The sequence below is a fragment of the Neofelis nebulosa genome, chromosome 4 (genome assembly GCF_028018385.1).
Source record: "Neofelis nebulosa isolate mNeoNeb1 chromosome 4, mNeoNeb1.pri, whole genome shotgun sequence".
Taxonomy (NCBI): domain Eukaryota; kingdom Metazoa; phylum Chordata; class Mammalia; order Carnivora; family Felidae; genus Neofelis; species Neofelis nebulosa.
In genome coordinates, this window is record NC_080785.1 from 77,229,680 (window position 1) to 77,241,992 (window position 12,313).

A 12,313-nucleotide genomic window follows, 5' to 3' on the forward strand; every position below is an offset into this window, starting at 1 on the left:
CTCTTTGCTAAACGAGGCATTTTCTAACTTTAGTAATTAAAAATTTTCAGAGGAAGTGAAAGGAAAGGAAAACACTTTAAAATAAGCCTATGGTAAATGAATTTTAGATACAGGTCAAATTCTATTACAACAAACATTATGTGCAGTCTTGCAAGGCCCATTTATAGTAAAGTAATATTGATCTGATGAGTTTTCATCTCATGGAAGGAGATGTGAAGAACAAAGGGCATGGATTTCAGCCTATGATCAATTTGACATTTCCATGTATTTCCAGATTCATGGCTGTATCACAGATGGTTGACAGAATGAGAATCCCTTCCTTCCATTACCTTTATCAAACACATCTCAAATTGATCTCCTTATTTTCATATCTGCTGTCCAACCTTAGTCCAGATCCACATCACCTCTTGCTTGGACTATTGCAGTAACCTCCTAACCAATCTCCCTGCTTCCATGTTGCTTTCATACATAGTAGATTCTCTTCACCCAACAACCACAGCGATGTTTTTAAAACACAGATCATTTCCTATCTTATTGCTTTTTATTGCTGGAATAATGGAATATTTTAACAGTATTCCAGTATAAATTGAATGGTACCTCTCCCCCCAAATACTAAAGTCCTGATGCCCTGTGAATGTGACCTTATGTGGAAATCGGGTCTTGGGAGATGATCAGGTTAACATGAGATCGTCAGGGTGGGCCCCACTACAATATGACTGTGTTCTTATTAAAAAGGGGAAATTTGGACACAGAGACAGAGGCACAGGGAGATTGCCATGTGAAGACTGGAATTATGCTTCCACAAGTCAAAGAATGCAAAAGATCACCAGCACACCACCAGCAAGGACAGACACATGGAGCAGATTCTCCCTCCCAGCCCTCCGAGGTAACCAATAAGGCCAACATCTTGATTTCAAACTTCCAGGCTTCAGGACTGCGGGACAATTCCTGTTAAAGCAACCCAGTTTGTTGTACTTTGTTCTAGCAGTTTGAGGAGACTAATACACCTTGTACAGATGTGCCACAGTCTGTTTATCCATCACCTATTGAAGGACATCTTGGTTGCTTCCAGGTTTAGGCAATTATGAATCAAGCTGCCATAAACATTCATGTGCGGGTTTCTGTGTGGAGATAGCTTCACAGCTCTTTCGAATAAACACCAAGGGATGCAACTGCTGGATCTTATGTTCCATTTTGGGAGATACTGCCCAACCGTCTTCCAGGGTGACTGCGCCATCTAGCACTGCCACCAACAACAGATGACAGGTTGTGGTACTCCACGTCCTCACCGGCATTCGGTATTGTCAATCGTTTTGTGTTTTAGCCACTCTGACAGGTATGTGGTAGTATTTCACGATTGTTTTAATTTGCAATTCTCTAATGACATACAATGTCGAGCATCTTTTCCCTTATGCTTATTTGCCATCTGTATATCTTCTTTGGTTAGGAGTCTATTTATATCATCTCCCCATTTTTTTTAATTGGGTTGCTTTTTTCTTATTGTCAAGTTCTAAGAATTCTTTGTATATTTTGGATACTTCTCCTTTATCAGATATATGTTTACAAATGTTTTCTCCCAGTGTGTGGCTTTTTGGGGTGCCTGGGTCGCTCAGTCAATTGAGTGTCGGATTCTTGATTTCGGTTCAGGTCATGATATCACAGTTCGTGTTCAAGCCTGACGTTGGGCTCAGTGCTGACAGTGAGGAGTCTGCTCGGGATTCTCTCTCTCTCTCCCCACCTCTCTCTGCCCCTCCCCTACTCAGCACACTCTCTCTCAAAATAAATACTTAAAAAATATGTGGCTTTTCTTGTCATTTTTTAACAGTATCTTTTGCAGAATGTTATTAATTTTAATATCGTCCAATTTATTTTTTTCTTTCATGGATTGTGCTTTCAGTGTTGTACCTAAAAGTCACCACCAAACCTAAAGTCAATTGGATTTTCTTCTATGTCATTTTCCAGGAGTCTTATGGTTTTGGCACTTTACATCATGGTCCATGATCCATCTTAAGTGAATTTTTTGTGAAAGGGGTTTCTGTCATATTTCTGGTTTGCATGTCGATGTCCAGTTGTTCCTGCACCAGTTGAAAAATATTGAATTGTCTTTGCTTCTTTGTCAAAATGAGTTGACTGTATTTGCGCGGGTCTATGTCTGTATTTTCTAGTCTGTTCTGTTGATCTCTTTGTCTACCCTTTCACCAATACCACAGTTTCGATTACTATAAGAATCTAATTTTAACACTTTAAACTTGTAGATGTTTTCAAATTTTTATTGTGTATCTAGGTATCAATTAGTTCTCATTCTTGAATGACAACTCTGAAAGCTGGGAACTCCTCTATTTTGTCCCCTCTCTGGTTCTAACACCTAGACGAGTACCTTGCCAATGCAGAAGCTCTTAAGTGATATTTGGGAAGGGAATGAATACGTGTTTTACGTTCTAACCTCCTGATAACTACAGTTAAGGTTTTTTCCATATAAGTATACATGTATATGTACATACACACACACATACACACACGAGAGAAATTCTGAAATTTGGGTTGCAATATTTTAGGTTTCTTAGGTCTGCATTCTAAGACACATTTGGTCAAATTCCACTAATTCCACTACTTAAACTGAAATAATTCCACTATTATTAAACACCTTTTGAACTCTTAGCTTCTCCCAAATTCTATGCGTTGTATTCTGATTCTTGAAAAAGAAACTATTTTAGAAAGTATGTACTTAATTGCACTAAAGTATTTATTATTTGGTGGCCAGAGATTTGACATTATTAAGTATGTGATCCCCAAAAGACATGTGTTATCCCTCATACTGATTAAGTCTGTTAATCCAAAAGAGGTCTGGTTAGCAGAACTCAGGCTTTAAAAAAGGAGACTATCTCAGAGCAGGGTCCCATACTGGGTGCCTATTGGACTAGGCTGGTAACGTGAACCCATGAACTATGTTGGTATAGAAAACAGAGAGCATGGTGGGCATCTCATGTGGGCAGCTCCAATAGAGTCTTAAGTATATAAGATCTCAAGCAGGATGTTTCAGAAGTCTTACAGTATTTTAAAAGATATCTGAAATCCAGATATTTATATAAAATCTCCTAGTATTTAAATATTGGTAACTAAAAGAACGTATTTGTTCAATACTATGAGAATTCTAAACAAAAGCACCATATTATGAATGAAAGACAAATTTCCCTGGAGAAGATATAGACAACATAGAGATACAATAAAGAAGTCCCATCTACAATACATAAAGAACTCATATAAATCAGTAGTAAAGAATTAAAAAGTAAGACAAGGACTTTAGAGACATTTCACCAAGGAAGGTATTGATACAGCCAAAAAACAGAAGAAAATATGTTCAATATAATTACTCATCAGAGAAATGGAAATTAAAACAGCAATTACATATCACTATACAACCCCAAGAATGACTAAAGATTAACAAACCTAAAGCATAAAATGGTGGCAAGAGTCTGGAACTCTCTTACATTGCTGATGGAAGTTTAAATTGGAGAAACCTATTTGGGAAACTATTTGGCAATATTTGCTAAAGCTAAACTTATTCTATGACCCAGCAATCTTATTCCTAGGTAAACACCAAAGGGAAATGAGAACTTAGGTTCACCGAAGACACATACAAGAGTATTTACAGCTGCTTTGTATCTAATAGCCAAAAAATATAACAATGCAATCTCTTCATCACCAAGAGAGCAGATAAATAAAATGAAACATATTCATTAAAAGGAATATTATACTGCAATATAAAAGGAAAGGTGGCTGTTGTGTAAAATAACACTGATTAATATTACAGGCATAAAAAATGAGCAAATGAATTGAGAGCTGAGTGACTAGAAATTGCATGATTCCATTTATATAAAATTCAAGAACAGGGAGAACCAATCTCTGATGGAAGTCAGATAGTGGCTATTTCTTGGTGGGGTGCACTGACTGCGAATGGATACAAGAGACCCTTCTTGAGAGTCGTGCCAATGCTGTTTTGATCTGGGTAGTGGTCATGTGTGTGCGTGAATGTGCATGTAAAAATTCTTTGAGTCGTATACTGAAGATTCAATGAGATACTAGTACACATCCACCCAAATGGCTAAGATTAAAGAGACTCACAGTACTAAGAACTGGCAAGGATAAGGAATAAGTGTAACTTTAACATATTATATACTTAATACAACAACTCTAGAAATACTGTTGGCAACACCTAGAGTTGAGTGTTCGTATAACCTGTGATCTAGCAATTCCATGGCACATATACATGTGTTATCACACCAAAATACACATTCAAGGATGTTCACTGAAGAATTATTCATACTAGTCCCAAGATGGAAATAACCCACATCTTCATCAACAGTGGAATAGATAAAAACTGTTTGTACGTTCATACAGTGGAACAGAACATAGCAGTAAAAACAAGCAAACTGCTCCACAAAAGAATTGAATGTATCCCATGGAGATCTGGCTGAACAAAAGAAATCAGATGCAAAGAAGTATATAATGTATGATGCTATTTATATAAATTCAAAAACTGGCAAAAACTCATCTATGATGTTGTAAGTCAGGTTAGTGGTTACCTTTGGGGGTTAATAAGGGAAGGGGAACAAAGGTCGATCCTGGGGGGCAAATAATATTCATCATATGATTTGCTTATTCACTCAATGTATGTTACAATCAATTTTTAAAGTATATTTAAAAAATCAAATCCCTCATATTATAGATGAAGACAGTAAGGCCTAGGGAAGCTTAAAAATATTCAAGTGAAGCAAATTGGAAACACAGCTAGTCCCCTACCAGCTGGCTCTCTACTGGGTTTTTTGTTTGGTTGGTTTCTTGGGCTTTTCTTTCCTGCGACCAATCTAAGTTAGTTAATTTATTTATGCCAATCTTCTTCCACAAGCAAAGGAATGGAAGACCAGTACACTGGTCATCATTTGATACAAGTAAAGAAGGTGAACTTGAAGTCCCGTGCACTTTTCTCATCCATGTCCAGAGTAACAATCCAAACCAGTGCTGTGGTCTCAGGGCCTCGGAAGTGATCCCAGGTTCTCTTTATTCACTTTCATCACCAATGGGCAGTGGATTCACATGAGGGTTATGAACAGAATATGGTTACCATCTCCCCAGGAAAGGGGCTGGACCTGATGTGAAAATGGAGGCAAGTGATGAACCTGGATGTCTGGTACTCTTCAGGGAAGCATTCATCATGCTCAGTCCCAGCCCAAGAAGCATGATGAGGTAGGTAAGGTCTTTCCTTCTTGCTGTGGGTACCACTCAACACAGGCTGCCTCAGCTGTAGCCAGACCTCGCTAGCAGCATAGAAACCCAGGACCCAGGTGCTGTCAGCGTGCTGACCCAGACCACCGCAGAGCCAGAAAGGGAAGCAGGTCTGCATTTTCTGATTTCATCATACATATACATAAAAGAGACTACAGATAGGCAATTCTGATTTTCACTAAAACAAATTATCATGGTAGCATGACTACGAAAAATGATACAATTTTTAAAATAAATTCCTCAAAATTAACACTTTTTGAGAAAGTCTTCAGAAGCTACAAATTGTAATATTTTTCTTTTCCAGACATTTCTTCTACTGATTCTTTCATTCTAAATTGTCTTACTGATTTGCTAATTGCATCTCTTCTCTCATATTGGCCTTTTTCACTTTTACAGGTCTGTTCCATTTTACCCTAATATTTAGCTTAATAGAGGTTTAAAGTTTTGAAATAAGAAAAAGCAATGTTTTTCAACCAGTTAGTGTCTAACTCCGCTTATGTCTCCAAACAGAACTAGTCGTTCTTTGTGTTTGCCTCTAATCAGCACCTGATCCAAACTCCAGCCACAACTCCAGGGAACTGGCCAAACCCTGGCCAGGCCAAGCTCACCAAAAGGCTCAAATGAGAAGTTTGAGGCTTACCACGTGCCTGACTCCAAACCGCCCCAATTACACGGACTTTTTTTAACCAATCTCTCTTTTCCTAGGTCTTAACTGTTAGTGAAATTTTCTATGAAGGGTAACTGTTTCAAACTAGTTTCTTACAGGCATAATTTACCTGCACCTGCATAGGAAGTCACGGTAAAAGATGAAAAGCCTTAGCATTTTCACAATTGTAAATCTAAAAGTAAATAAAACTTTCATATGCCAAGTTCTATCTGAGCTTAAAGCATACCAAAAAAGAAAGAAAGAGAAGAAGCAGGGGAAGAAGGAGAGGATGTGGGGAGAGAAAAAGAGAGCAATTTTTTTAGCAGCATCTTTAAAATCCTTAGGAGAGTGACGTTCCCCCCTAAAATGAACCCAACAGGGTTAAAAAGTGGATTGAAGAGGATTAAAGGGTCCTGCAGTCCCTAAGGCAGAAAGTGTACTGTTTTTAGTCCTGCCTCATAGCAGATCAAATAACAAAGACAGGGATGATTATTTAATCAAAGTCAAGAAAACAAATTAGGGTATGAGTCCCTCAGACTTAGATTTAATAACTAATTTTGCAAAACGACACCAGTAAGTCAGAGAGCTACATTTATACTGTGAAACATGAGAATACAGGGCAAATGATAAGAAATCAAACAGACCTCATAGATTTATTTAAAAAGTATTTCCAAGATTTGCCTTCAAATGAAAAAAAGTTTCAGTTTAATTAATCAAAACTACAGCATAGAGAAACCTCTGAGGCTGATCGCTGTTGTCCTGAGTCATCAGAAGAAAGACCTCGCATTCCCATTAAAATTCAGAAATTCATAACCAAAGAAGACCTATCCATAGCCTCCCACTGTAAGGTACCCAGTCCCATTCCACCCTCTTCCTCCTCATGGAAAAGCCCCAGAAGCACAGGAGGTAGAGAACAACTTCAGATGACAGAATAAAAAAAAAAGGGAACCCACAGTCCCTACTGTTCACACAGCATTTTGGAGTTCTCATTTCCCTATTTCCAAAGCTTTGGTCCAGTTTGATAAAACTGGAGAGAGAAGAGAGTCTTGCCTGCCAGCAAATGGCAAGAAAGGGGGTCATCATCACACCTGTTGGCATTCAGAATCCCAGTAGAGTCTGGAAGGATGGGAGGGTAATTCATTGTAGCTGTGACCCTCTTCTGCTTTTCCTGGAGTTTTGCCATGTCACATTCAAGGGCGGAAACCATTCGTTTACACATAAGGTGCCTTTTCTAAACTTTACTGTTTCTGATTTCCAGGTGCCACAGTTTCAAAATACAACCTGATTGTATATACCCTTGAAATTTAAAGTGAATCTCAGTATACTTGATATACTATAAAATCTGTTAGCACTTTGGAGATGATACAAGACAAAAAGGTTTTTTAACACTGGCAGATAGAACATTTCCTTTTTTTCTTTCTTTCAATCTCACTCTACATATTGGGAAAAAAAAACCCACTCTCAGCACACATTGAGGGAAGGATGGAAAGAGGAAATATTTATGAATTGCCATCCACTTGCAAGGTTTTTTACATTTGTCATATCATTTCACCTTTACAACAATGGCTTTATTGTGGGTAATATGGCTACTTTTTCAGAGAAAAGGACACCGAGGCACAGAGAATTTAAAGAGAATATCTAAGGTCACAGAACAAAGGTGGTAGAGCTAGGATTCATGCACATATTACTTAAGGCCTAGACTCTTTACACCACATTGCCTTTTATCCTGTATCACTCAGCCTCCTTGGACGATCAAAGGAGGATAAGCCACAGGGGCTCCAGCTTTCATCAAGTTGAAAATTCTCTGGAGGAAAAATAGGAAATACAGATGTTTTTGCTAAATTAGTAGCATGAGAACCAAGTGGAATTCCTGATTCTGGATTGGACGCTAGGTTTTAAAAAAAAATCTATAAAAGATACTTCAGGATAGAGATATTTAAATTGGAATAATACCTGAAAATATTATTGGATCAAGTTAAAATATCATGGATGGTACCCAGGTTATACAGGAGAATGTTTTTAGAAGACACAAGCTGAATTATTTCAGGGTGAAATGTCAAAACGGCTGTGACTTATTTTCAAATGAAAATAATTTTTGTTATTTGAAAATTGAAATGAAAATGACTTATCTTCATAAGAAAAACGTGTGTGCGTGCATGAAGAGGGAGAGAGAGAGAGAGAGAAAGTAATGGTGTACAATGGTAAAGACCGCTGAATCTAGGGGAAGTAGATAAGGGTACTTACTGTGTTTTTTTCTGTTTTAGGGTGAAATAGGAGATTACGTAATATGGCTTGCAGTTGCAACAGCATTCACATAGTTTCTAAAAGGAAAAAAAAATTGCATGAGTTGTAATCGAAAACAGGTGATGAAGGAGGGCACTTGTTGTGATGAGCACCGGGTGTTGTATGTAAGTGTTGGATCACTGAATTGTACACCTGAAAGTAATATTATACCATATGCTATCTAACAGGAATTTAAATAAATTTTTTTTAAAAATTACATTTCATCAGGAAAAAAAATTAAGTTAAAAGACATGACCAGTAGAAAATCATACCAGTCTACCCTTGATAATTTCTCTTTGTGAACTTTAAGGGTAAGAAAGTATAGAAGGAATAGTAAATCATAGATTTTTGCAGAGGGCTGAAGTTTTCGGATTAAGGATAACTGATAATCTTAATATAAGAGAATATTTGATTATAGCTCCATAATTTGCAGGGCTCAGTATAAAATGAAAAGGAGGGAACTCTTATTCAAATGTTATTAGTATCCTGGCATTATTAATATCAGAACATTAAACCAAGTGTGGGTCCCTTCACAGTGGGACACCCTGTGCAACCACCCAGGTCTCATGTCCACGAAGCCCATCCTTATTACAAGTAAAAAAATGGTAAATATGTCACAGCTTTCTCCCTGTAATTATAAAAAATCAATAGTCACTCAACCAGAATAGAGATTGTATTGAACCACTGTAGCCTGTGTCAAGAACTATAGTTGAAATAAATGAGCTCTACAATGCATCCCTTCCACATACAAGTTCCATAATTTATTAACATTGTTTTGCATTAATAGTATTTATTAAATTTTGTATTCAAAATATAAATTCGTATGTTAATCTTTCATATCACATGACCTGGGGCTATTATATGAAGCTATATGAAAACATTTGTCATAAGCCACATAAATTATACTATGTGAGCTGTAAACTGGATCTTCTCCAATGTGTCCATGAGAAAGTAATCCAGCAATTTAATAATAATATACGAGAAGACGTAGGTTTTTACTACGTTTATTTTCACATTTTCAGTTATTTGCACATGAATTGGTTTGTAATGTTTGCATTTGTGCTGTCAAATTGTGCTGAACTGGTTATTTGCCTGTGACTTTTGTGCAGTTTTTAGAAAGAATCGGGACTACCAGCCTCTGTCTTAGAAAACTCATGCCAGAGGTATACAAGTCAAACTAAGGAACACTGGCTACTAAGTTTATCTTATTACCATTTCACAGTTATGTTGTGTCACAGACTTCCAACGAATGGGGGTTTCTGTTGTTGAAATGCTTACCCCATAAAATGTTCTTTCATTAGGATAATTTTTCATTTTCCTGTACCTGTTAGACTATTTCTTTAGTTATCATTAATCATGCTTTATGCAAATCAACTGCACAGGCAAACTGCCAACACAAAAGGTCTTAATGAAAATTTTAATCTTTATTTTTTCATAAAATACTTTCATTATGAATTAGACCATATTGGTTATAAGGCATAATATCTAATTAACTTCCAGATATAAATATAGTTCCATTACTCAAAAAAAAATAGCTGCATTTCCTGACTTCTTATAATATCAAACATTTCATGTTAACCCTTGAGCTTTTAAGACATTGTACCAAATCTTCTTGAAGTTTTCTGGATTTCCGTATTAGAGGAAATGCAGAATATAAGACAATACAGTTATCAGGGAAGATGGGCATATATCTGGTGATATTTCAAGTAAGGGAAAAATCCCTACAATGTGTATGTATATTTGGATTTACTAATAAAGGAGATGCTTTCATATAATACTATTTTAGTTTTATTTTAAGCAATAATCACATGTTTTTTAGTTCTCTTTTAAAAATACCTGTTTTTCGGGCGCCTGGGTGGCGCAGTCGGTTAGGCGTCCGACTTCAGCCAGGTCACGATCTCGCGGTCCGTGAGTTCGAGCCCCGCGTCAGGCTCTGGGCTGATAGCTCGGAGCCTGGAGCCTGTTTCCGATTCTGTGTCTCCCTCTCTCTCTGCCCCTCCCCTGTTCATGCTCTGTCTCTCTCTGTCCCAAAAATAAATAAAAAACGTTGAAAAAAAAAAAAAATACCTGTTTTTCAAAACAAAACAAAGAATATCAAGCTAATGGATACAGAGAAGAGACTGGTTGTTACTTGAGGTGGGGGATGGGGGGTGAGCAACATGGAAGAAGGGGGAGTCAAAAGATACAAATTTCCAGTTACAAAATGAGTAAGTCATGAGGATGTAATGTGCAGCACAGGGACTACAGCTAAGAATACCATATTGCATATTTGAAAGTAGTAAGGAGAGAGGGTCTTCAAAGTTTTCATCACGAGAAAAATAATTTTGTAACTCTATATGGTGATGGATGTTAACTGGACTTACTGTGATCACTTTGCAATATGGACAAATATAAAATCATTAGGTTATACATCTGAAACACAGAATATTATGTCAATTATACTTCAGTAAAAAAAGAAAAACCCACTATTTGTTTTATTTGTTTTGTGTTTTTTTCATCACTTTTTAAAAAAATGTTTTAATGTTTATTTATTTTTGAGAGAGAGTGAGTGAGAGAGTGAGCAGGGAAGGGGCAGAGGGAGATGCACAATCCAAAGCAGTCTCCAGGCTCTGAGCTGTCAGCACAGAGCCCAACACGGGGTTTAAACAGATCATGACCTGAGCTGAAGTCAGACGCTTAGCCAACGGAGCCACCCAGGCACCCGAAAAACACATTATTTGTAAGCAAAATACTTCTGGAGTATTTTATGATTCCTCCGCAATGGAAATAGTGACCTACTGACCAATACTTTTTAAAAGGTGCTTTTACATAAGTTGATCTGTGGAGTTGATACCATGCCCATTAAATGAAAGAGTTCCCATTTGTTTTCTTGCCATTTGACACAACTTATTTAAGTTGCACAAAAAAAAAGGAAAAAAAAAAGAGGTTATCAAAAATGTTTTTAGTAGAAAAACTAAGAAGGCTGACAACCCAATCAAATATCAAGTCACATTTCGAACAGTTGTAATCAAAACAGTATGCTCCTAGAACAAAAATAAGTTTCATGAAGATAAAAAGAATATAGTGAAAATGTCTGAAACTTTAACATTTTTATTCGACATAGGTAACATCTGGAAATAACAGAGACAAGAAAATTAATAAATGAGAATAATTAATTAGAATTTGTGGAAAATTTAACTTAGGTACATAGCTCACATACAGTATATCAGTCTAGTTCCTGATGGATTGTTGAATTAAGTAAAAACAAATCTTAGAAAATTTAATTAAGTACAGATCACTACAAGGATGATCCATCTGTAATACATACAATTTATTCAAATCAAGACCCCAACAGATAAGTGAACAAAGATAATAAATAATTTACATTAAAGGAATTTGAACCCGCCTAGAAGCTATAAACTTCAATAAACTTCAATATCTGCCTATAAACTTTAATTTTGATACAGAAGAAATGCAATTAAATGAAAAGTAAGGTAACATTTTATTTTCTTTATGTTGAAAAAAAACTAATGCTAATATCAAAACACAGGATATTTGACTTTGGGGTCAAACTGGCTTACTCTGATGAAACTGTCTTTACATATTCTTTATGAGAGGCAAACTATGATCCTTAAGAACAATTGTAGATTTATTGCTACTAGTGATCTGAATTCCCATATTTCCAAGAAATTCATGCAAGAAAATAACTCAACTTTGCAAATCTATACATACAAAACAGTTTATAACAGCAACATAACAATAAATAATTAGAATATATGTACGTTTCAATGATGAAAGAATGCTAAAATTACTAATTTTACATCAGTTGCACCCTTAACCATCTCCTTTAAACCTTCATAGGAAAATTGGCAACATGATTATAATGGTCATGTAGAAGAATAAATGTAGGAGAATCTCTAGAAAGTATTACCAGACCTTTTCTAGTAAATATTAAAATTGACTGTAAACATTTGAGTATAACCTTGGTTAGAAATCATATGTGCAATCTAAAAGAAACAAAAACCCTCAAACAAACAAAAAGCAGAATCAGACCTGTAAATACAGAGAGCAAATGAATGGTTGCTGGGAAGGGGTGCGAGGTGGGCAAAATGGGTGAAAGAG

At 36.4% G+C, this 12,313-nt stretch overlaps 1 long non-coding RNA gene across 1 annotated transcript in view; it reads right to left on the minus strand.

Moving 5' to 3' along the window:
- Positions 1 to 1,443: 1,443 nt before the first annotated feature.
- Positions 1,444 to 12,313, minus strand: part of LOC131509441 (uncharacterized) — a 30,067-nt gene continuing 19,197 nt past the window's right edge. The window contains exons 2-3 of the long non-coding RNA XR_009260503.1: positions 8,174 to 8,250; positions 1,444 to 5,147 (exon numbers count right to left, since the gene is read on the minus strand). This is a non-coding gene — a long non-coding RNA (uncharacterized LOC131509441). The remainder of the gene's footprint in view (positions 5,148 to 8,173; positions 8,251 to 12,313) is intronic.